A 23,840-nucleotide genomic window follows, 5' to 3' on the forward strand; every position below is an offset into this window, starting at 1 on the left:
CCTTTTCCAACTATAGCTCCCAGAGTCTTTGGGGGTTGTTTAAGCCGTGAGTGTTTAAAGCGGCTTCATAGCGCGTTAAATGGTGTGGATGTGGCCGTGACCTCCCTCACCCCACTGCCTCTTATTAATGAAGAATCAAAAGGATCTCCCAATTCAAAACTCTTGGAAACAGGAAACAGAAAGAAGAAAGACTTTGTATCTCAAGCCATTTTGGAAGGTCTTAACTTGAAATGCCAATAAAGGTATTTTTTATTGTATTGTGTTGTATAGTGTTGTGATTCACATGGGAAGTAGGGTGGTAAAATACGTTTGTCTTTCTGCATGTGTTTATAGTAGGCATTTTGCACTCACCCGAACCCTTGCAGGGAAAGGGACAGGGCACAATGGGAAAGGGTGGGGCAACCGGGCTGCTTAAACCACACCCCTTTTCCAACGGAAGCACCATGGGGGGTGGGCCCTCCGAGAGAGAACAGCAGAACAGAACACAGAACAAAGAAGACGGAAGTGGCGCACAGTTCCTTCTGTTCCCTCGCTTCCAAAGAATGGAATGTCAACACACAGAGTATGTGATCCAGTAGTCACACACACTCTGCAGCATGGGAGAGAATGAAACTCCAGACACCCAGCACCCGCTTCTCTGCTTCTCTTGAACTCTTTGACTGTAACCCTGTCCAATCTTTTTTCAAAGAGGGCCAGATTTGATGAAGTGAAGGGCCGTGAGGGCCACCGAAACAGCCAACCCAAGTGGTTAATCTTTTTTTAGGGTTGAATTTGTTGAGGGTTTGTTTTTTTAGGATTTTACCCCAGGAAATAAACTGCCACAGGGGCCGGATTAAACTGACCGGTGGGCTGGATTAGGCCCCCAAAATGGACTTTGGACATGCCTGATAAGCGCACAAACAAGATGTAGCGTGTGCACCATTTCATGTCTTACTGGAAAACTTAAGGTCACTGTTAGCTGGTAGGCTTGGCCTTGGGAGGAAATCCCCCCTTGAATCTGACTTAGGACTTCAGCACTGACTGAGACTACAGTGTCATCATAATTTCACCACGGCAACCAGCTGCTTCATTTCCACTTATCTGAAAGGCAGGTCATTGAGTATTTATTTATTTATTTTATTTATTTATTTTTGTATATAATATTTATTAAGTTTTCCATTTTAATAATCCAAAAAGAACCACATTAAAACATATCAGATTACAATACAACCAAAAAAACCCAAATATAAATGCCAAATTATATATCTTTGGGTGGCTTCCCAAGCTCTGAATTTCATGGAGTTCTAATAATCTAATATCACATTGCATTTCTTAATTAGTCAATAAACCATTCCGATTTTAATCCTTCACTTAATTTTCATTTATTTTTACAACCACTGGTCTGTTCAAACTTTCGTCTTCATAGTTCTGTGTGAAATATTTTCCTCCCTGTTGTTCACATTCCAGCAATTCCATTTTCAATAGGAGCCATAATACCCCACAGTCCCAGACAAAAAGACACCATTAGCTCCAGGCAGCCATCCAGAATTCCCCTCCCTAGTCTCGCACCATCTCCCAATATGCTGGTAAAAAGGTAAAGGGACCCCTGACCATTAGATCCAGTCATGGCCGACTGGGGTTGCGGTGTTCATCTCGCTTTATTGGCCGAGGGAGCCGGCGTACAGCTTCCGGGTCATGTGGCCAGCATGACTAAGCCGTTTCTGGCGAACCAGAGCAGCGCACGGAAACGGTGTTTACCTTCCCGCCAGAGCGGTACCTATTTACCTACTTGCACTTTGACGTGCTTTCGAACTGCTAGGTTAGCAGGAGCAAGGACCGAGCACCGGGAGCTCGCCCTGTCGCGGGAATTCCAAATGCTGTTACCTCTGCAAAAACAAAGTAGCTCCAGTCCATAATTTTTTCCTTCCTTCCACTGAGGAGATAGCAGCAGTGTTCTTTCAAACCCACTTGCGTATTTCAAACTGTTACCTTTCGGGGGAGGTTTACCAGGTAAAACTGCAAATACATATATATCAAAGGAGAATAAAAAAGGCTCACCTCCCCCTGGGGCTATACAATTAATCCATCAATTAATTCAGCCAGTGGGTCAGTACTTTGTACTGTTGTTTCTGCTCCTCGGTGATCTTTAGTTTCATTTTCTACACACAGAGGTATTTTAACTGCATCATAAAAAAAAAGGTAAAGGACCCCTGACAGTTAAGTCCATTCACAGATGACTCGGGGGTTGCGGTGCTCATCTCGCTTCACAGGCTGAGGGAGCTGGCATTTATCTGCAGGCAGTTTTTCTGGGTCATGTGGCCAGCATGATTAAGCCACTTCTGGTGCAAATGAACACTGAAACTAGAGCAGTGCACAGAAACACCATTTACCTTCCCGCTGAAGCAATACCTATTTATCTACTTGCACTTTTTGGCGTGCTTTCGAACTGCTAGGTTGGCAGGAGCTAGGACCAAGCAACGGGAGCTCACCCCGTCGTGGGGATTTGAACCGCCAACCTTCTGATCGGCAAGCCCTAGGCTCTGTGGTTTAGACCACAGCGCCACCTGCGTCATAGTCCACTATTAATCTCGGGCAGATATCCAAAACTCTGTCTTGGCCTTCTTCCAGCTGTTAATGAGATGATGCCTCCACACTGAAATGATAGCTCCATCAGGGATTCCTTTCATCTTTCCTTTAATAATCACTGCCAGAATCATAGTCAAAATTTCACACAGTCCATTTCGTAATTAAGATAGCATCCACTTAAGCATTTCAAGCCATTGTGTTTTGGTCCCGACAAAAGTCTTTCGCCAGATCAAATCCTTCTCAGTGGCTGATTAAATTAGCAAGTTATTTTATCTCCACTGGTTCAGAGCATGCCTGTTAGTTAACTCCAAATTTTTATCTTAAAAAACAGGTGTCCTTTGTTCATGGCACCGGCTTTGGAGAGTTGTCACAACCATGCGGCTTACACCCAGCACCCCCTGCCCCCTCTTCCTTCTGGATGGGCAGAAGGTATTGGACGATCTGTGGGTGGAGTGCCCCCCCAACCCTGGGAGGGTTGAGAGGATAATTACTCCCATATTATCCTCAATTACCAGCATGGAAGGGCTCCAGTCTAATTGGCACAGCCGATTGTCATGGCAGACAAACAGAAAGTGCGAGGTCATTATTTAAACATTGAAGCCTAAACAAAGTTTTTGTTTTCCTTTAGGTCTCAGTCGTTTGGTGAAAGAACATTTTGTGAAAGCCTAGAATAATCATAATCATAATATTTATATCCCACCCATCTGAAGTGCTCTGTTTTAGGTTTTTATTTCAGTGGACTCAAGCAAGGCTTAATTCTTCTCTGGATTGCATTGAAAGCTTTTGAACACACAGAACAAGCCCTTAAACCTTTTAATAGCTCAAGCTGTACCCAAACGGTGACATTATGCAAGACCAAACACCTCTTTTTCATTGTTTATCCTTACTCAACTACACCTGCCCCCCCCCCCGAAAATTAGCTGCTGGGACTGAGAGCAAGACACAAGGAAGTTTTTTCAGAGCTGAACTGCAAGAAACTTACTAAGTGCCTAGGAGCCCCAAACAGGCAGATAATATTACGATTCTTCTGCCTCGCATACACAGAAATTATACCCCTTTGCTTCAATGGAAGGAAAGGATCTCTAATCATTCAGCTTTAATGGGCTTAAAAGACATTTTTCAGGAAGAATCACGAGTCAATGGCAGAATCAGGGATCTATCATGCTTATTCAGTCAGAGTTTAGAAGATTGAACTGAAGAGGAGAGTGAAGAATTATAGAAGGGACCCGAGGGTCATCTAGCCCAACCCCAAAATGCTGTGATCACATACCCCGAGCCTTCCAAAGCTGAAGCTTATTATTCTTCCCACCAAATGGCCATTATTATTATTATTATTATTATTATTTGCCCTTCATCCATAGACGTTAGGGATGGGGCTGGTGGAAGTTGGAGTCCCAACAATCTCTGCTGGACACCAGGCTTCCCATCCCTGGCCTTTAGGATAACCAGCATCATAACCCTAGTTAAGTATTTCATACCATACCTTGTATTGGTCATTGGGTCCCAGCTTGTTCCAAGGCTCTGGGTTGCTCTTTTTGTCCCAGCCAGGCAGAGAAACGTGACAAGAGGCAGACAGCAAGGAGTACATCTTTGTAAGAAAAGCATACACCAAATCATGTTTTGCAACAGAGCTTGTTGGGACCTAATAAAACCTAAGCTTGAAATCTCAACACTGTTTTCTTTATGTGGCGCAAGAATTTCCTGACATGGGCAGCTGCATGAACTCAATGTGAAGGCAGACTTGAAATAATTTATCATAAATATTTGTGGCTTGTAGCCGTATGCCACTGCCTAAAAAATAAAAAAGCTATGTATGAAGCACAGATACAAAGACACAATGCAGCTTTGCCTGATGTGAAATCCTCAGTTAAAAATAAGCACGCTCATGTTCTATTTTTCTGAAATGCATTTACTAGAGAGCAGGGAAACCATATTTCAGGTGTAGCTTGGGTTGGAAAATAGCAGGATTTGCATAGTTTTGCTGATCTTCAGCATAAAGAGAATTTATTGGGGTACATGCCCATCTTTTATGTTGCAGGAGAAGGAAGGAGATAGCCTTGCAGCACTGTTGCACCCATGCCTACTTGGAAGTAAGTCCTACTGAATTCAGTGGGACTTCCTCCCATGTAGGTGGGATTGTAGCCTTTGCCATTTTTGGAGAGAGCTGCCTGTGGTGCCAAGTAATTAAAAATAAGAATAAATGACTGAAACAATATCCTTGTGTCTGAATAGCAAGCTCGTGGCTGCTTAGGCTTCTGCCAATGTAGCGGTCCTCTTCTGATCTCCCTACAGTGGAAAGACACACCAGCCAGTGAGTGCTTGGTAGGCAGGGCAGAGGAGTCAGACTCTTAAGTCAGGGACACTGAGAACTACGAATGTTTTTGTTCCTTCCTCAGAAAGGGAGAAATGGCTACCAAATAAAAATAAATTGGAAAAAAAACATACTCAAAGAAACTGCAAGTACATAGTTCAGATAAGAGATGCAGGGGGAAAGTAAAATGACACAGGCCTGAAATGGTTTCAAAATTTCTGATTTTGGAATGCATTATTTGACTTTCTGAAACTTGCAGCATTTCTTGGAGTGCTACATTAAAAGTATTCTCTTGGAAGTCTTCCTTTGTAACATAAGAAAGCTGCCTGGATCAGGCCAGTGGCCCAGGTTCAGCATCCCATTCTCACAGATGCCTTTGCAAAAACTGAAAGCAGAATCTGACCACAACAGCCCTCGTGATTCTCAGGAACTGATATACAGAAATATGCCGCCTCTGAACCTGGAGGTAGTATGTCGCCATCACTTGACACATCGCTGAGTTCACATGGCATCCACCTGGCTTCTTCCCCCAAAGAATCTGGGAGCTATAGTTTGGGTCACTGGGTTTGGTACTTTTGTAACTGGATTTGTAATGGCTTTTAGTCAAATACAATAAATGATTGATTGATTGGTTGGTTGGTTGGTTGATTGATTGATGAAAAGGTTTTTTTTCCTGAGATGCTAACTTTCTCTCTGCAAGTCATTCCTTGAACAGCTTCCTGTGCCAAGATAAAGCTTGCTTTTATTGCTCTGTTCATTTGTGCATTTGACTAGTGTTGTGTGGAAGGAAATGCAGCCCCTGGGCTGAAAAATGTCCCCCTCCTGCCCTCCTGTGTTTGAAATTCTAGAATAAGAAACTGCCTCTTTCCCCTCAGCTGCTATATCTGTTTGTGACATCACAGGAGACCATCCATAGACAGGGCTGGGGAAACTAGGCCCCAAAGGGGGGGAGCATTTATAAATAAACAAATGATAGAGGAGCCCCCTCCCTTGTGACACGTGTGGCATGTGGACTCAATGGCACCCTCAGAAACCCTCCTTAGCACCCACCAAGGCCCTGACCCTTCCATTTTAAAAAGGTTTTCCCAAAATCTGTTAGTTTGTACAGTGCTGCAAGACCGTTTGTTTTGGCAATTGGTATTATTTATTTATTCTTCCCTTCGTGAGAAATAAAACTAGTTCCTTTAAGGTCTCTGAATCCTTTAAATAAAGTGATCTGGACAAAATGGGTCAATTAGGAAACCTTTTTATTATACACACTAGCAAGTGGGGTAAACCAAGATCAGGTACATCTGCATCAGGAAAAAACTCATTTTATAAAGTTGGTTCACGTTCATTTCTCCAATGTAAATAGGGACGTCCTGCGGTTCTCTCCATGACTTTGAAGGCTGGACTTGGGGAAAACCTCACCGGCTCCAGACATCCCTGTAAGGCAAAGGCAAACAGGTGGGTGGGATGGCCCCCATCTGACAGCGTCCCCCCAGATTCCTCCTCTGTTTGGCTGCCTGTTGACAAACAAGGCTTCCAAACCAGTTTGCATCCATCTCAGCCAGCGTAGCCTCACGGCATCCAATGGCCTGAATGTAAACTCTTCCGACAACCATCTACCAGCTGCAGCCTCGCCAGGTCCACTGCCAGACATTAAGCAGCTTCAGAGCTGAATATCAGTCGCCTTCAAGTAGCGATCCCACCAGCAAGTAAACTTTGTACTTGCCTTCTCCTTGCTCCACAGCATCCCAGCACCAGGTGATTGCCTCCTTCCGCTTGCCAGCTTGCTGCCACGGGACAGGAGACCACCTGGGCTGAGTGCCACTGAGCTGCCCATTTCTCTCTGGGGAGGGCAACTGCTGAGGCTTGCGCCTTGGCCCACATTTATACCCGCTCAGCAGCCAAATGTTTTTGTCACATCACAGTCAACCCACAGACAATGGCAGCAGCTGGGGAGGCATCACCATCACCCCCTCAGCCCTCACAATGGTGAGCGCAGCTCAGCAGCCAAAACACCCCCCCCCACACACACAGTTGTGCCAATATCTGTGAAGGCCACACCGGAAACCCAAAGGGGCAGGAGGGGGACATTTTTCAGCCCAGTGGTTGCATTTCCCTCCACACAACACTAGTCAAATGCACAAATGAACAGAGCAATGAAAGCAAGCCTTATCTTGGCACAGGAAGCTGTTCAAGGAATGACATGCAGAGAGAAAGTTAGCATCTGAGAACTGCAGGACATCCCTATTTACATTGGAGAAATGAACATGAAATCCTGGCAGTGTGCAATGGACAAGGCTGTGACCATACCTGAGAGAAGGAGCCTTGAAGAGAGACTGCAGGCGGACATCTGCTGCATTGCAAGTGATGGGGCAGTGGAGAGAGAGAAGAAAATGAGGGAGGAAACATTAGGCCACATTAGGCGCACTGTCCATTGAAAGTGCTATGAAGACGCTTTAAACAGGAATGGCTTCCCCTCAGGGATTCTGGGAACTGTAGGTGGTTAAGGGGACGGAGGGTTGTTAGGGTGGTTTAGGATTAGGGTTAGAGTTAGGGTTGGGTTAGGGTTCCCTTCTTACCAGGGAACTCTGGGAATTGTAGCTCTAGTTAAGGGTTAAGGGTTAGCATTAGGGTTAGAGTTACAGATAGGTAGCCGTGTTGGTCTGCCATAGTCAAAAGAAAAAAAAAAAATTTCCCTTCCAGTAGCACCTTAAAGACCAACTAAGTTAGTTCTTGGAATGAGCTTTCGTGTGCACACTGTGTATCTGAAGAAGTGTGCATGCACACGAAAGCTCATACCAAGAACTAACTTAGTTGGTCTTTAAGGTGCTACTGGAAGGAAATTTTTTTTTTGTTTTCATTAGGGTTAGAGTTAGTGTTAGCATCAGGGGTAGGGGTAGGGTTAGGGTTCCCTTCTTGGCAGGGAACAGGGGGTCTCCTAACAACTCTCGGTACCCTTTTCCAACTATAGCTCCCAGATTCTTTGGGGGAAGAAGCCATGAGTGTTTAAAGCGGCTTCATAGCGCTTTAAATGGTGTGGATGTGGCCGTGGCCTCCCTCACCCCACTGCCTCTTATTCATGAAGAATCGAAAGGATTTCCCCATTCAAATCTCTCGGAAACAGGAAACAGGAAGAAGAAAGACTTTGTTTCTCATGCCATTTTGAAATGTCTTAACTTGAAATGCCAATAAAGGTATTTGTATTGTATTGTGTTGTGTTGTGTTGTATTCTGATTAACATGGGAAGTGGAATGGTAAAATGTTAATGAGGCGGACGCATTACTTCTGTAAACTGGTATGCCCCTTCATGTGGGCATGGAAGGAGGAACTTCTGGCCAGTGAAGCAACTTTATAAGATGTGTTTTTCCTGATGAAGATGTGCCTGATCTTGGGTTACCCCACTTGCAAGTGTGTATAATAAAAAAAGTTTCCAAATTGACCCATTTTTTCCAGATCATTTTATTTAAAATGATCCAGAGTGTCTCTCACAAAGGGCAAAATAAATAATACCAATCCCTCAACTGCCAAAACAAGCAGTCTTGCAGCACTGTAAAAACTAACAGATTTTCGGAGAAACTTTTTAAAAATGGGAGGGTCAGGGGGCCTTGGTTGGTGCTAAGGAGGGTATCTTAGGGTGCCATGGAGTCCACATGCCACGCATGTCACAAGGGGGGGGCTCAGTCATTATTTGTTTATTAATAAATCCCAAAACATGAGACAAAACACGACAAAGCGCCAGGGTCATGGGCCATACTGGCCATTAGGGACCCCAGTGTGCCCTGTGGATGTGGAAGCTCATAAACTTTGAGTTGTCTGGGTGTCCATACCTTTAATTGAGTGCTTCTTTGCAGCAGAAGCACCTTTGGCTGGCATTTTCTTCTTGGGAGGCATGCCGCTGGACCCTAAGAAACAACAAGCAAACAATTAATTTCTTTCTTTTATGCCGAATTGACACAGCAGTGGACACTAAATATTGTGAACCACCAAATAGAGCCAATAAGTAACAAAAAAGTAAAACCAGCCAACAAGACTGATGAAGTAGAAATTAAATGACCCTGCTACCAATAATAAAGGTGTCAATTACCGTATTTTTCACTCCATAAGACGCACCTAGTTTTTAGAGGAGGAAAACAAGAAAAAAAAAATATTCTGAACGAAACAGTGGATGTATGATTTTTGTGGTTCATGCTGTGGCCACCAATGTGATTTGATGGTGAGTTTGGAGAATCCATGTGGATCCGTGCTTTGTAACCACGTTTTTGCGCCATTGCGGCCCCACAAAACAGTGGATGCATGATTTTTTTGGGTGCAGGCTGTAGCCATGGACATGCTATGTGATCTGATGGCGAATTTGGGGTGCAAAAATTTAGCCCCCACAAAATTTACCTCTGCACCCTAAAACCTTGTATTGAAGGCGCAACGTAAGCAAAGCCGAAAAAGGGAGCCACAGAATCACCGGGAGAAGTGACGGCCCCGACCAAGTCACAAACACCACACCAGGGACCTGCGAATTAACGGGAGAGGTGTCAGGCCTGACAGAAGCCGTATTCGGAAGGAACGAGCAACTCAAGGCAGCTCAAGACGATGCAAAATGGAAAGGCCACGGCAAACCGTAAAAGGCTCCACGGAAACAATCCAGACAGAGCTCTGTGTTCGGCAGCACGAAGCAGGTGCTTGGCACATGTCGTGCTGCCACTTTTATACTTTCCCCCACAATCACCTATTCAGATTGATTGGGCAATAGCCCTGGGTAATCATGGTGCCACCCTGGCGTGAGGGTAATAGCTCCATCCACGCCAGGGTGGGGGGACTGGGTTGAGGTCCTGCCCACAACGAGGACCATCTATTAAGATGATCATTCGGAATGCTCGCAATGGGGGGGGGACCTCAGCTGCACACCCACCTCTCTTCATTTGGGGAGGGTCTCTCTCCCTCCCCCATCTGCCCAGCAGCTTCCCTCCCTACTATCTCCCCCTCCATTAGACCTTAGACTTAAGACTTTTTCTGCCACCAGGTGTGGCTTCTGAGAGAGAGAAGCCGAGCGAACAAGACAGGCATCATCCTGCCTCTTTCCCTCTCTCATAGCTCTTCCTATGCTTGTTTCACTTAGCTGTTTCCTAAGGAGGGATCCACTGCTAGTGATTTCAATGACCGGCTAAGCAGGAGCGAAAGAAGCCTCCTAGTCATTCGAAGTGTACTGATACTATTGACTAGGGGTGGGTGAATAAGTTAATTTCTGTTGCTCCAAATTTTTCATTTTCCCAAACTTAAGTTCAATTATCCCCATTTCTACATTAGTATGCAAATTGTTTAATATCTAATATTATTCGAATGCAATTCTGTATAACACATTTTTTGCAACGCAAATCCCCATAATATAATGTAATCCCTCCCACATGAATATATGCACTTTTTGCATGCTTTACCCAAGTATATGCATTTTGGTACATGGCTGAAGAACTGTATTGCAAAATTCAAAGATGTTCACACTTTGAAGGATGGCTGTTGCTTTAAATATTATTTCAGAATGTGTGAATTATACAGATTCCTTTTTGAATGCAAACTGAATAGAATTCATCCCCCATTGCCAATAACCAGTGTGGAATTCATTACAGATTCTTTGGTGGTTCAGCTTGGCAAGATCAGAATGCAGCCCTACATCTCTGGGGGGCTGGTGGTTTCATTGGGTCCAGCATAAAGTGTGAGCTGCTACACCTGCTATGAAGCACCCAAAATACACGTTTTTGCCGCTGAAGCTGTTATAACTGACAAATGGTATGAAATAGACCAATTTAAAAATGAATGGATTATATGAATGGATAGTGCATGGAATTACTAGGCAAAAAAGGAGGCTGAAGAGGAGCCAAAGTCCTCTTTTTATGGGTGATGCAAAACGAACAAGACTAAATGAAAAACCACCCACAAGGAGTTAAAAGCTCTCAAAATATTAGTTGCCTAGAAGAGATGTTAAAATAAATTATTCTTCTTTTATGCGAAAAAATCTGAGGATTTCTGATTTGCACCCAGACCTTTTCATTATTCTCCAACTGTGCAGAGCAGCAATAGCTTGAATAAATTTTGACTGAGCAATATTATTATTTAAAGTCTTTTTGCTTAATGTAATCATTTACACAACTGTCACGACTTTAGCCCCTGTATCCAAAGAACATTTCCTTTTCACCCCCTGCACTCATTTTCCTTTACATAGCAAGAGTTGTGCTTCAGATTAATATTTTAAAATATAATGAAATTTCTTGGGTTGGAGGTTTCTTTTTTAATACATATAAAGAGAAGCCGTTAATTGTTGTGAAGAGCTTATGAAACCAGGGCGTATTGAATCTAGCTCAGATATAAGCTTTAAATGTCTTAATGGGATTGTTTTTAGTGTGTATTTTAATTACGGATGTTTATATTTTAACATTTGTGTGACTGGTTTTATATTCTAAATCACTTAGAAGCCTATACTGGCGTTAACGGTTATATAAATTAGCACAACAGCAAACATAGTCAACAGAGTGCCCAGCAAATATTTTGGATGCTAACTGTTATCACCCCAGACCATTGGTCATGCTGGCTGGGACAGATGGGAGTTGGAATCCAACAATATTTGGTGGGCACCTTGTTGGCTATCCCTGCCATACATGCTACCCGGAGATCTTTGGAGGATGAGTAGAATTCAAACATGATATCCACCGTGGTAGATCAATTGCACAACCCATTTCTACTCCTGCATCAAGGCCCACACAGTTTTTATCTATTGCTGTATACAGAACCTTGGAACAGAATTTCTCTTAATGGCATGCAAGTTCGTGACTAGGGCTAGCCTAGGACTCTTTGACACCTGAGGCAAAACACAAAATGGCATCCCTCTTGCTAGGGAAGAAGGGTGATTGACCATCTACATCAGGATAGCATCTGTATCTCCTATGTGTCAAGAGGCCACAATAGAGGTAGCAACAGGGGCTGGGGAGCTGCAGAGGCGGAGCCAGATTTGACCTCCAAGGAGCACACTGCAGCTGTTGCTGCCACCACAGCAGTTGCAGATGATGCCTTCCTTGGAGGCCAGATCTATGATCCCTATGAATCCTGCTGCCTGAGGCAGTCTCCTCACCTTGTCTTGTGGGTGGGGCATGTTTATGACAGCATTCTGGCTGAGGCCAGTGATGGGAATCCAAACAGTGCTTTTCCCCTGGGGTATTCAAGGATATGCAGAACTGGCACCTTTTTCCTAGAAGAAAAACACTGAATCCAACAATCTTTGGAGGGCCACAAATCGCTCATCCCTGCTTTTAGAACAACAACACCAAATACTGGCTATCCCCCCCCTTCCATTTTGTCAATATTTTTCTACTTCAGTAATCTGCTGTGTTGGGTATGAAATATCATTTTGCAGTATAATATAATATTTTCTTAAAACGTGAGACAATCTTTTCTTAAAGATGCAAAGTTATTCTTGTGCTTACTATAACTTTTGGGTTCTTCTTGACTCTCGCACCCCCCACCCCCATATTTGACTTCAACTAGATTAGATTGAGTTGTATTTTATGACTCTTTTGCCTGTTGCAACCTAAGTAAATTGATGCTATGATTTATATTTTATGTATATTTGACAGCAAAAGCAAACCAATAAGTTGTATCCAATTGGCCTAAGCAGCAGCTCATTTCAGATAGTTGAGATCTTGTGGTTTTAGAATAGTAAATGAAGAGGGGGGGGAGTGGGTGATCTGAGCACAGTCATTTATTTAAAACGGATATTCTAAAGTTTTCTACCCATTCAAAAAGTCCACACATTAAAACAGGTGTTGTTTGAGGGGGAAACGGTGTTTGCTTCTTTTGCATAATGCATTAGATGACTCCCAGAGAAGTTCTTCAAGTAATCTGAAGCCACAGTCTTGGAGACAAAATGGACTTTTTGGAGATTTGGCATAGGAGAGCTCTTGGCTGAAGACAGAAAATGAATCACATTAGGGCAGAACCATAGCAATGAGAGAATATTATTTCTTCAGAACTGGCTTAATTACTCCAGAAAGGTAAACAAGAACTCTGATGGATAAAGCCTAACGAGCATGTGTGCAAACACTTGTATGCAGGGGAGGGGCTATGCTCAGTGGAAGAGCATCTGTCTTGCATGCGAAAGGTTCCAGGTTCAATTATTAACATCTCTAGGTAGTGTTGGAAGTGTTTCCTGTTTGAACTCCTGGAGAGCAGCTGCCAGCCAGTGTAGACAATACTGAGCAAGATGTATCAGTTGTCTAGCTCAGGGCAAGGCAGCTTCCTATGTGCAGAAATTTTGGTTTTTTACAGGTGCTTCCAATCTGTACCAGTTGTGCTTCTGTTCACTCTGGGTGGCTTCCAACATAATATTAAAAATACAATAAATGAATAGGTTGCAGCGAGTACTGTACTTTCAACAGCAGAGAGGAACAAGTTGGGCTGGAGACACCAGCATCCCACTGGTTGTCCAGTCTCATTCTCAGTGCTTCTTCAATTGGTGGTGCGATAATCTTAGTGCTCACCAGTAAAAGAGCCTGACCAATGGAAGGACACAAGGTGGGAGATATGCTGAGCTGCTTCGTGTGTTTGTTACAGATCTACTACGCCTACAAACATAAAAGGTAAAGGTAAAGGTAAAGGTAAAGGACTCCTGGACTCTAGGCAGCACAGCCAGTGGGATGAAGCACCACTGCTGTTGGAGTTTGGATCAGATGTTTGTGTAGTGAGGTTAGGCTACAAATTATTCATGTTTGGAGAAGGGAAGTTTCATATAACCAGCATTCGGATTGCGGGACCTGGATGTATAGAATGCCACTAGATCAGTGGGTCTCAAACTACTTTTATTCTTTCAGAATAAAAATTTGCTTGCCAAATCTTTTATTGATAAGAAATACATTGGATTTGAAAACAAAAAGAAGCAATTCCCAGCAGTGCTTGATTAATAACATGGGACACAACCACCTTATAATACAATCGTGGAACATCCAGGAAGTATAAAACAATGCAACTACATAAGAACATGAGTCATTCCCAAAATAAAATATTAATTGTCCTTGACTCTTCCTGTCACCCCATCCTATTCTGCCATGCCCGTGTGGTGCACCACACCCTTTGAGAACCACTGCTCAAGGTAATTAGTCCCACTGCCAAACTACTCTTACTATCCGGAAGGTTATTCTAACATTTAAATATAATCTGCCTTCTTGTAATTTAACTGCATTAGATATTATTTTGTCCTCATGCGGAACAGACAAGAAGCATTTGCCCTTTTCTATGCAACAGCTCTTTAGGTTTCAGGGACTGGACAGAGGAGGAATGGTAGAGACTGCTTCCCCCTCCTGAACCTTCCAGAGACGAGGAAGACCATATAGATTTACAGCAGTGGTTTGAGGAACGTCACAGCTCAGAGGTAGATGAAGATCAGAGTTGGGACATAATGGGGGAAGAAGGGGGGAAGCAGAGTCAGAGCAGCTGGCTGACACATTATTACTAGAAAGCATTCCAGAACCACCATCTCCCATCACCTGGCGAGCCTTAAAAGTAGGAGAGCAGAGGGCTTGTAGGCAAATGGCCCTAAGTGGCCACTGTAAGGTGAGTGGTGCTGTTGACGATTGAAGAGAGAAGGGGGGTGGAGTTTACTCAGAGCAAAGCCATTACTCCAAGATGCAGCATTTCTTAGCCTCTCTCTGTGAATATTAAATAAAATAACTTGGTAAGAGCTTTCCTTGTCTATCTGTTCCTGGCAGCCTACCGTGGGAAGGGGGTCCAGTTCCCTGACCCCTGACATTGGGCATCTGAAGAGTCCTGTCATGTTTCCTTCTCTTCTGGTCTCCAGCCTAAACATACCTAGACCTTTAAACCTTTCCTTGTCACTGCCTTGACTCTTTGTCACTTAGTAGTTAAGAATCCATTTGATTCCACCCAAAATTAGCTGTATGTTTCAAGCAGCTGGAGGAGGAGGATAGAATAGAGGGTGTGAGTAGAAGGGAGTCCTTTCCCCATCCGGTGGACCTCATGGGAAACTCAGCTAACCTGCTGAGGTTTGGAGTGTGGAGATTGAAGCTGAATGGGACACAGCTTTGGGCAGCCTGAGGGAGTAGCATCCACGTCAGAACCTGTCCATCAAATGCAACTCTAACAGAGAGGCCAGAGTGATGTCCACCGTTTCCAGGAACTGTTCTCATTGTTATACTTTTGTGAGTGAGCTGAGAGTTTGTTTGGACCCTGGGTGAGAATCTGGAGGCTGAGGGAAGGTGTGTTCCAAGGGAAATGAATATAACTTTTTATTCAACTTTTTATATGTAACTGTGTATTTTTGTAATATTTTATTTCAGTTTTCTGTTGTTGCTGCATCAGATATATTTTTAATGCATTCAGTGGTGTAGAAATTAAATAATCAATACTTAATCAACTACATAATTTCAGTCACTGTTCGACAAGATGATTATTTCCTCCCTTCTTTTTCAAAGAGTACCTGTGACTTCTTAAGCGAGATTGCTGCTTTAAATATAGCTGTTGACCTTTCGTTCAATTGTTTGCATGTTAGCAACATGAATCAGTGAAAGCAGGCATTCAGCCTTATAAATACATATAAATATGTATTGGACAGCACCAATTCAATTAAATGGAATTCAACAGGACTGGGTACCCTTCATTGTTTCAGAAAAGAATATAGTGACTGGACTACTTCTTGGAGTTGCTTTCACAACAAGATGCTGCTTGAGTGGCAGCCTACTGAAACTCTTCTGAATGTTGTGTTCTTCATTGGCTTTTGAAAAAGGGCAGGTAAGTAAAGTGACTAACAGTTCATGGATGGGTGAGTTTAAAAAAACACACATGTAAGAATGTTTCGCAGTATGCTTATCTCTCAGTGAATTCAACTGTCCCTCTCATAGAATAGGTGTCTGCAAACCAAACACATTTGGCAGCATTTACTGTCTGGAACGTGGACGTGGGTGGCGCTGTGGGTTAAACCACAGAGCATAGGACTTGCCGATCAGAAGGTCGGTGGTTCAAATCCCCGCGACGGGGTGAGCTCCTGCTGCTTGGTCCCTGCTCCTGCCCACCTAGCAGTTTGAAAGCACGTCAAAGTGCAAGTAGATAAATAGGTACCGCTCCGACGGGAAGATAAACGGCGTTTCTGTGCGCTGCTCTGGTTCGCCAGAAGTGGCTCAGTCTTGCTGGCCACATGACCCGGAGGCTGTACGCCGGCTCCCTCGGCCATAAAGCGAGATGAGCGCCGCAACCCCAGAGTCGGCCACGTTTACCTTACTGTCTGGAAAGCTATTGACCTCTGTTTATATAGGGAAAGCGGTGCATGAGCATCTAATATGCATACAAATGTATCATTAACAACACCAGGAGAAGAAAAAACATTGGGAGGGGTCTTGTGAAAAAAAGTATTGCTGGCTCCCAAGTTTTGCAAAATAAATAAATAAAATAAACACACACTGTGCTGCTATAAAAAGATGGGAGTGATAGAACACTCTCATATCAAACCCTTTCTTGAAACTCTTCTGGAAAACCTCCTGGGAGAACATTATCTTCAGCTGCCGGGGACCAAAATGTTTTTGCATATTCAAGAGCATTGCAGTAATTTCATTCCTTTTAAGCAGTAAAAAGTAACAAGTGCTTTAACAAGTTTTAATTTCAAGGTGTTATTGGAATAAGAAAATTGGTGTCTGGTGTGTTGGGAGCAGTCTACCTTACTTAATGCCCATCTGGAATGTTTCCTTGTTCAACATCTCATTCTTTTCCAGGGGGAGAAGAGAAAGAACGGTCTGGTTGTGAGGAAAAAGAAATCAAGCCTAGTAAAATAGGAACACACACACACACACACACACACACCAGTTTTCTATGCAGAAGTGTGGGTGTGCACATGTGTAGGAACATTGCTATTTCATGTGTTATTTGTGAGATTAAAGCCTCAGATAACAATCATAAGAGTTTTGCGGGATCGGACCAAAGTCCTTTCTAGTCCAGCATTCTGTTTCCACACCACTCAACCAGATGTCTATGGAAAGCCCCCAAAACAGGATTTGATGGCGACAGCACCCAGCCCTATCTGTGATCCGCAGAACCTGGTTTCCTGAGGCATGCAGCACACAGTCTCCGATACTGGAAACAATATATTGCTATAAATACTGTAGGAATTATGTTACTGGCAATAGTCTTTAATTTGTTCAACCCTACATTAAAGGCATCCACGTTCACAACCATCACTACAACTTGTTATAGCCAATTCTATGGTTTAAACTAATAGGCAGCATCAAGTACTTTCTTCCTGTGTTCCTTGAATCTCCCAGCATTCAACTTCACTGAGTGGCTCTGGGTTTGAGGTGAAAGGAGGTTGCCCCCCCCCCAACATGCCACAGTTGAAACTGCTTGCGGCCACGCCCCCAGCTGTGCTGATTGGACAGCTGGGTGCATGACATGGCTGGGAGTCCCCATGACGTGGATGGCATTCCTCCACCATCCAGCTGGGTCACTGGGGGGTCCCAGATGCCAGTCCGCAACACTGCCCCCCAGGGAAGGGGAGCGGACTACTCACCCATTTGCTTATCTAAGAATCTAGGTCATTTTTAGGGCCATGCGAATGGATGTCAACAGCTGTCATTGAAAACAAATATACATTTGCCTTGAAGCAGGAATGGGGAACATTTGGCTGGCCAGATGTTGCTGAACCACCACTCACATCAGCCCTTGGAAGTATGGCCGGTGTCCAGGGATGATGAGAGTTGTGGTTCAGCAATAACTGGTGAGCCAAAGGTTTCCTGCAGCCACTTTAACAGGAGGATCCTCCTGCCATGAAAGCAACTTTAAAACAAGCAAGCAAGTTGCATCATAAGCTCCCACCACCACCTTGCAAGTCTCAGTATTGTCCACAGTGCCTGGCAATGGCTCACCAGGATTTCAGACAGGGCATACTCTCAGCCCTACCTGGAGATGCCTGGGATTGTACTGGGACCTTCTGTGTGAAAAGCAGTTGCTTTATCACTGAGCTATGTCTCTTTCCCCACTGGTCTCTCTCTCCCTCCCACGTGATAATTGAATGTTGTATATATGTATGTGCGTATGTATGTGTAGCAGAATCAATGCATCTCAGTGTCATTTTAGCCAAATGACACAAGGGGGAAAACTGTAGAATGCTGTCCTAATACCAACTTTATTATCATTATGTTCATTGCTGCAAGGCACAAGAAAAAACCTCATCATGCGCTTATTTAAAAATAAATGAATTGATAATGCCCTTAATCTGCTGCTAATCTAATAATGTCCTTGCATAATTAGATGTTATGAATGTGAACTGTTGATTGGACATATTGTTGAGAGATTAAAAATAAATGAGGAGGTAGGGGCTGCATTATAATTATGCATGGATTAGTTTCGCCACTGGCTGATTATTGGAAAAGGGCTATGATGAAGGGATGTATATATATGTATATAAATCACACAAAAAATTCTTCAAAGGTGTAATCAGTCCGAGGATCTGGAACAGTTTCCCTTTGCAATCTGGGTAGAAGGGGAAATAGAAACTTAATCATTTTTCTATTGCAAAATCTGATCCAGGAATGATTGGTCATTTAGAAAACCAGCAACCATGAATGGCATTTGTACCAAACATCTTAAAGTACCAAAAATATTTTAGACCACAAATTGTCTTCACCTGGTACTGAAAAGGCTATAATGTAGGCACCAGGTAAGCTTCTCTGTGGGGGCATTCCATGGGCCACCACTGAAAAGTCCCTATCCCCACGAGACACCCACCATTGTTTCATGGGGACACCTAGAGATAGGCTTCAGAAGATGACCTTGAAATCTATAGAGGAATATGATGGACACAGCCCTTTAGATAACCTGAACCCAATCTGTTTGTGGTTTTAAAGGTTGATTACAGCAATTTGAATCACCTATAGAAATGGACAGGAGGTCAATGGCAAAATACTGATGTGCTATGAGTGCCTTGGCCAATCCCATATCGGTAACCCATTTTGGACCAACTGAAGTTTCCAGGCTGCTTCCAAAGGTAGCCTGACATATAACACACTGCAGATACCGTAAACAGGTCTGATTCACACAAGCATACACTTATCACCTGATTCTCCACACAAATGATTACAGCTGCCTGTGCGATCTGGCTCCATTGAAAAACATTGTATTGCAAGTGTTCTTCCTGTGGTGTTATACCGGTGGCAGCCCATTCAGACCACATGTTGTCACTTGACATTGGAGTCCTTCAGTGATGCATGTGTGAACCTAGCAAAAAGGTTGTAGAAGGGTATCAATGGGCTTGTGTGTCACATTTCCACCACATTTGCTGTACAGACACACTTGCTTTCTCCATCCATTGCTTGAGCTCCATGCACATTGTGGCATGCGGCTATAGTTTGATTGGGAGCTAGAACAGCTTGGTGGTTAGAATCTAAACCTCTCCGGATCCGCAACTGGATATAGATCTATCAGAGAGTCAGACCAGGGCTGGATCTAGATACATCAAAGAAGCATTTGTTAAATGTGTTGCAAACTTTGTATGAGAAATCAGGTTAGCAAAAATGGAACTCCACAGCGCCATCTGGTGTCACAGTGTCACAGTGCATATTCAACACACATAAAACACTTTTTCTTTGCCGATATAACTGAGTCCTGGGACTCGGGAAACCAAGGTTCAATTCCTCATACAGTCATGAAGCCCCCACTGGATAACCTAGTCAATACCTCATCCTGACACTTCTGAGTTTTTGGGAGAATAATAGAAGAGTAACCCATGCCTGTGACCCTGAGCTCCTTGGAGGTAAGATAGGATGAAAGTGCATTGCTGATTGATTGAGGAGGTACATATGTGACCCTCCAGATGCTGTTGGACTTCAGCTCCCAATTTTATTAATGTAAGTTATAGAGATATCATTCTTCAGGGCTTGTCTCTTCCCCCCCATTTTTTTTTTGGGGGGGGCAGGGGGATCTGTAGAAATGAAAATTCTTAAGTCAGTGTATTTTTGCCTCTGGGGTGCATCTTATATTGGTGATGAGAATACAGCTGGGAGTGTGGGGGAACAGGCCGACCCCCACTCTCTGCCTTGTGTGACTCTTAAGTGGGTGGGGGTGTTTGAGGAAGAGATTCTAAAAGAGAGTTACTTGCCCTTTCTGTTCTGTGTTTATAACACATTTAGCTGTTCTGCCTTTATTTAAGACTGGTGCAGAAAAGAAAAGAAAGCAATAATACCAAATTTCAACCCACAATAGGCATGTTTAATGACAACTCAAGCAAACAGGAGAAATTGATGTATATGCCCTTACACCCTCCAATCTATCTTTCATAGATTATATATGCTACTTATGCGCATAAATTATAATGGGAGAAAAAGGCAGCATTGGAATGCCCATGAAAAATCTGCCAAGCTGTGGAAGAAGGGAGAGTTGGGTGGGGTGGAAGTTGCCCAAGCACTGTAATTCTTTATCATAACAAAACAGAGACAACACTCTGACAGTGGAGCCGGAGTCGAAAGCCAGCACAATTGAACTGCATTTATCTTAATTTGCTTCAGTGAGCTATGCATAACATTTGACACTCAGTCATAAATTTTATATTTATGGAACTCGGTAGTGACACCACTATCTATTTTGCTGTGCTTACCTCGAGAGGTTGTGTGTGCTCAAAAATGGGCTTAGAATTAACTTTGTATTTTTTGCTTGATCCTCTTAATTGAACTGAATCATGATTGAAGCGGCATAGTACTTCGATGAGGCACTTTTCCTCTCACCTCTGATTGAGAAAGGAGGAGGGGAGAAAACAAACGAAACAAGCCATTGCTATTTTCATGAAGATCCCTGACAGCAAAAATAAACACAGCTCTTCCACAAACTAAAGCAACACAGTAGGGAGGGTTTTTGTTTTTTAAAAAGTACAATGGTTTAACAACTTTTGGGAATCTTAAAACATAAAACAGCTGTGAGCTGTTTATCTATCATCTATCTATCTATATCTATCTATCTATCTATCTATCTATCTATCATCTATCTATCATCTATATCTATCTATCTATCTATATCTATCTATCTATCTATCTATCTATCTATCTATCTATCATCTATCTATCTATATCTATCTATCTATCATCTATCTATCTATATCTATTATCTATCGATATCATCTATTTATCTGTCGTTGTGAATCTCCGACTCTAGAAAGCAGCAGAATGGGATAGCAAATGGATATCTGATCAATTTCAGAGGATATCACTAAAAAAAAAAAAGCATGCAGATTTATGTACAGGTTTGATATTGTGAAAGGATGGGTTGGGCAAGAGTCAGAGCTGGCCTGCCCATGAAGTTGGATGAGAAGGCTGCTTCAAGTGACCCCCCCCCCCCGAGGTGGCACAACCCATCTTTGCTGCCAGTCTCTCTGGCTTTTAGGGGCAGAGAGGGACCAGTGGCAAAGCTCTGTGGAACACCTTCCCTACTACTCAGTCAGCGAGAGGGGAGGTGTTACAGCACCCAGCTTTCCCCCCAGGTGGCGGTGAGCCAGGTCTTTGCAGCACCTTCTCTTGAAGGGAGAAGCTAATGCAAAGCCTCAGCACCAGATCTGGGTAGGAGGGATCTGGAAAGAATCTCCCTCTTGCCACTGTTGTATGTGGGGCGGGGGGGGGGAGTCTCTGCAATATGGAGAATGCCCTCTCCCATTGTGGGAACAGCAGTGGGGCATTTCACCTCAGGTGGTGAAACACATTGGGCCACCCCAGCTGGGTGTTTCATAGTTTGTAATCCCTTTACTGCACTCTTCCCCCATCACATTGCATATTTGTTTCAGTTAAATGTTAAACCAAGCCAGGCTGTAATTAATACAAACTTAAAATTCATGCCCACTGTTGGAGGTGTGTCCAATAAAAATAGGCTGAAGTTTACACCTGTACCTAGGAGATTGGGAGTGCATGGATGCTGGATAAAAACATATCAACTCTTAAAATACGATCTATTAAAATCAGGTCCTTACTTTCATTGAAGGACTGGATCTTAAAACGTCAGCTAAAGTCAGGTATGTAACCTCCACCCAAACGAGTTCACTCTGAAAGCTTCAGAAGACAGCAAGCTGAACTTGGCACAGTTTTTTTTTTTTTTTAAATGGTCTGCAACAAGCATAGGTGACCTAGGAGCTAAGGTCCTGATTCCCAGAGATGTAAGCCCTTTAACAAAACATTCACCAAGGACAGAAGGATTAGAGGCACAGTGTCATCCAAATGAACTACCCTCAAGCGCAGGAAATTGGATCACATCAAAAACTCAATCACACAGCAACTCAGACCTGGCCTTCTTCCAGCAACCATGAGGCTCTTTATGAAGACCTCTGGCCTCCTATATCACAGCCTAAGCACAGCTGCTTAAAGTGAAGACATCTCAGAAATTTATTCTGCATAAGGAGAATCCTTACTCATTAGAAGGCCCCTTGCATGGGTGCCACATGTGAACTCTGTGCCTTTAGAAACATCCTATGTTCTCGCATTTTGACCTGGACCCAGATCTTTTGGTGCTGGTGTTCCTGAAGACTGGGCATTCTCAAGGAGAGCTCCAAGAGTTCTTCAGCAGTCCTGTCCTGAAGGCTCCTCAAGGGGACTATTACCACTGGTTTCAGGAGACTGTGACTGCTCTTCAAGGTCCTCAACTTTTGGGCTGTCCAGTTTGCCCTTTGAGGACTCCATGTCAGGAAGCAGATTAGGTCTAGTCATGACAACTGGAATAGGCTAACTTTGCAGGTACCATTACCAGCTGGGTGACAACAGTAGAGAAGATAGGGGCCCCAAGTCCTTCTCTAAATTTGAGGGCTCATAGGAAATCATGTGTGAATTGGTGACCTGAGTAAGGATAGTGAGAGATAATGTGGCAAGCAACTGTGTGGCCCATTGCATATATGAATGGATATTTATGTTCTAGAAGACGATGGAGCAGTTACACCAATAGTAGTAAATTAAACACTTTAGCTTTATCACACCTCACAGTTGGGAGAAACTAATTAAAATCATTGCACATTCTGCTGTTTAAAGTTAACGTTTTAAAGGCTGCATTTTCATTTTCAGTTGGAAGGTAGAGAAAATGCTTAGGCAGCAAGGTTAAGCAAAGGCAATGCAACATGCAATCCAACTCAGGGATTCTATAAAAGCAGGATGTTACGATCACAGAAGAGGACTGCCAAGAAATGTACTGGGGTGTAGCCATTAATCATTTCATTTAGCCTGATAATCAGGTGGATTGCTAACTTAATAACATGTAGTAGTGCTCTTGATGTTTCAACACTTAACAAAAACGTTGACAGGACTATAATTCTGTACGGACAGATTTGTTTCTCAAGTGACTTTGGAAAACTAAGCATTAATTATCCAAACATTATTTTTGTGTGGACATTTAATCTCACAGATGGTGAAGGTTGTTTACATCTTCTTCTTTTTTTCAAAATAATTTGCCAGATTGACATATTTGGTTTATTCCCCCAGTTGCAGGAGATATAACCAGCCACAATGCCAATCTACTTGTTGTACTAATTAGAAAAGATTGTTTGATTCTTTTTGACTTCTGGTATTTACCCAAAGGAATGTAAAAGGAAAGGATACCAAGGACATATCTAGACAACTTTGATTAGGCAGGGCAGAGAAGAGATTCAATACAGTGCCTTGGTGTAGCCAGTGTCTGTAATAACTAACAAGCAGCTTATTTGAAAAAAAACGTTTGTTGAAGCTACTGCCTCTTGCTTGCCTGGATAGAAAGGTGTGTGTGAATGTGTGCAGAAACTAACCAGTATACATGCAAATTTATATTAATTATCCCACCCACTTTTACTTCTGGCGCCACCCACCACTAGTGTGTGGTATTCAGAAGGTTGACAATATCGGAATATAGCTCTTGAGCTGGGAAAGGTACCCCATCCCTGTAATGTTTCTGGGTCAGGATAGGCACCTGACCCAGGTGCTTTAACAGAAGGAGCTTTATTCAGAGGAGC

At 43.3% G+C, this 23,840-nt stretch overlaps 3 long non-coding RNA genes across 4 annotated transcripts; all 3 read left to right on the forward strand.

Moving 5' to 3' along the window:
• Positions 1–6,228: 6,228 nt before the first annotated feature.
• On the forward strand, positions 6,229–10,956 carry LOC310753983. Of its 2 annotated transcripts, none has more exons than XR_014543534.1 (2): positions 6,229–6,322; positions 10,480–10,956. It is a non-coding gene; the product is annotated as an uncharacterized lncRNA (long non-coding RNA). The 2 variants fall into 2 exon arrangements; XR_014543535.1 differs by lacking the exon at positions 6,229–6,322 and adding an exon at positions 8,638–9,534.
• Positions 7,125–8,072, forward strand: LOC310753985. The gene is made up of 2 exons (XR_014543537.1): positions 7,125–7,513; positions 7,753–8,072. It is a non-coding gene; the product is annotated as an uncharacterized lncRNA (long non-coding RNA).
• A 2,326-nt stretch (positions 10,957–13,282) lies between the features above and the next one.
• Positions 13,283–17,085, forward strand: LOC310753984. The gene is made up of 3 exons (XR_014543536.1): positions 13,283–14,267; positions 15,522–15,643; positions 16,618–17,085. It is a non-coding gene; the product is annotated as an uncharacterized lncRNA (long non-coding RNA).
• The last annotated feature ends 6,755 nt before the right edge of the window (positions 17,086–23,840 follow it).

The sequence above is a fragment of the Podarcis filfolensis genome (genome assembly GCF_964270895.1).
Source record: "Podarcis filfolensis genome assembly, chromosome: Z".
Classification (NCBI taxonomy): Eukaryota; Metazoa; Chordata; class Lepidosauria; order Squamata; family Lacertidae; genus Podarcis; species Podarcis filfolensis.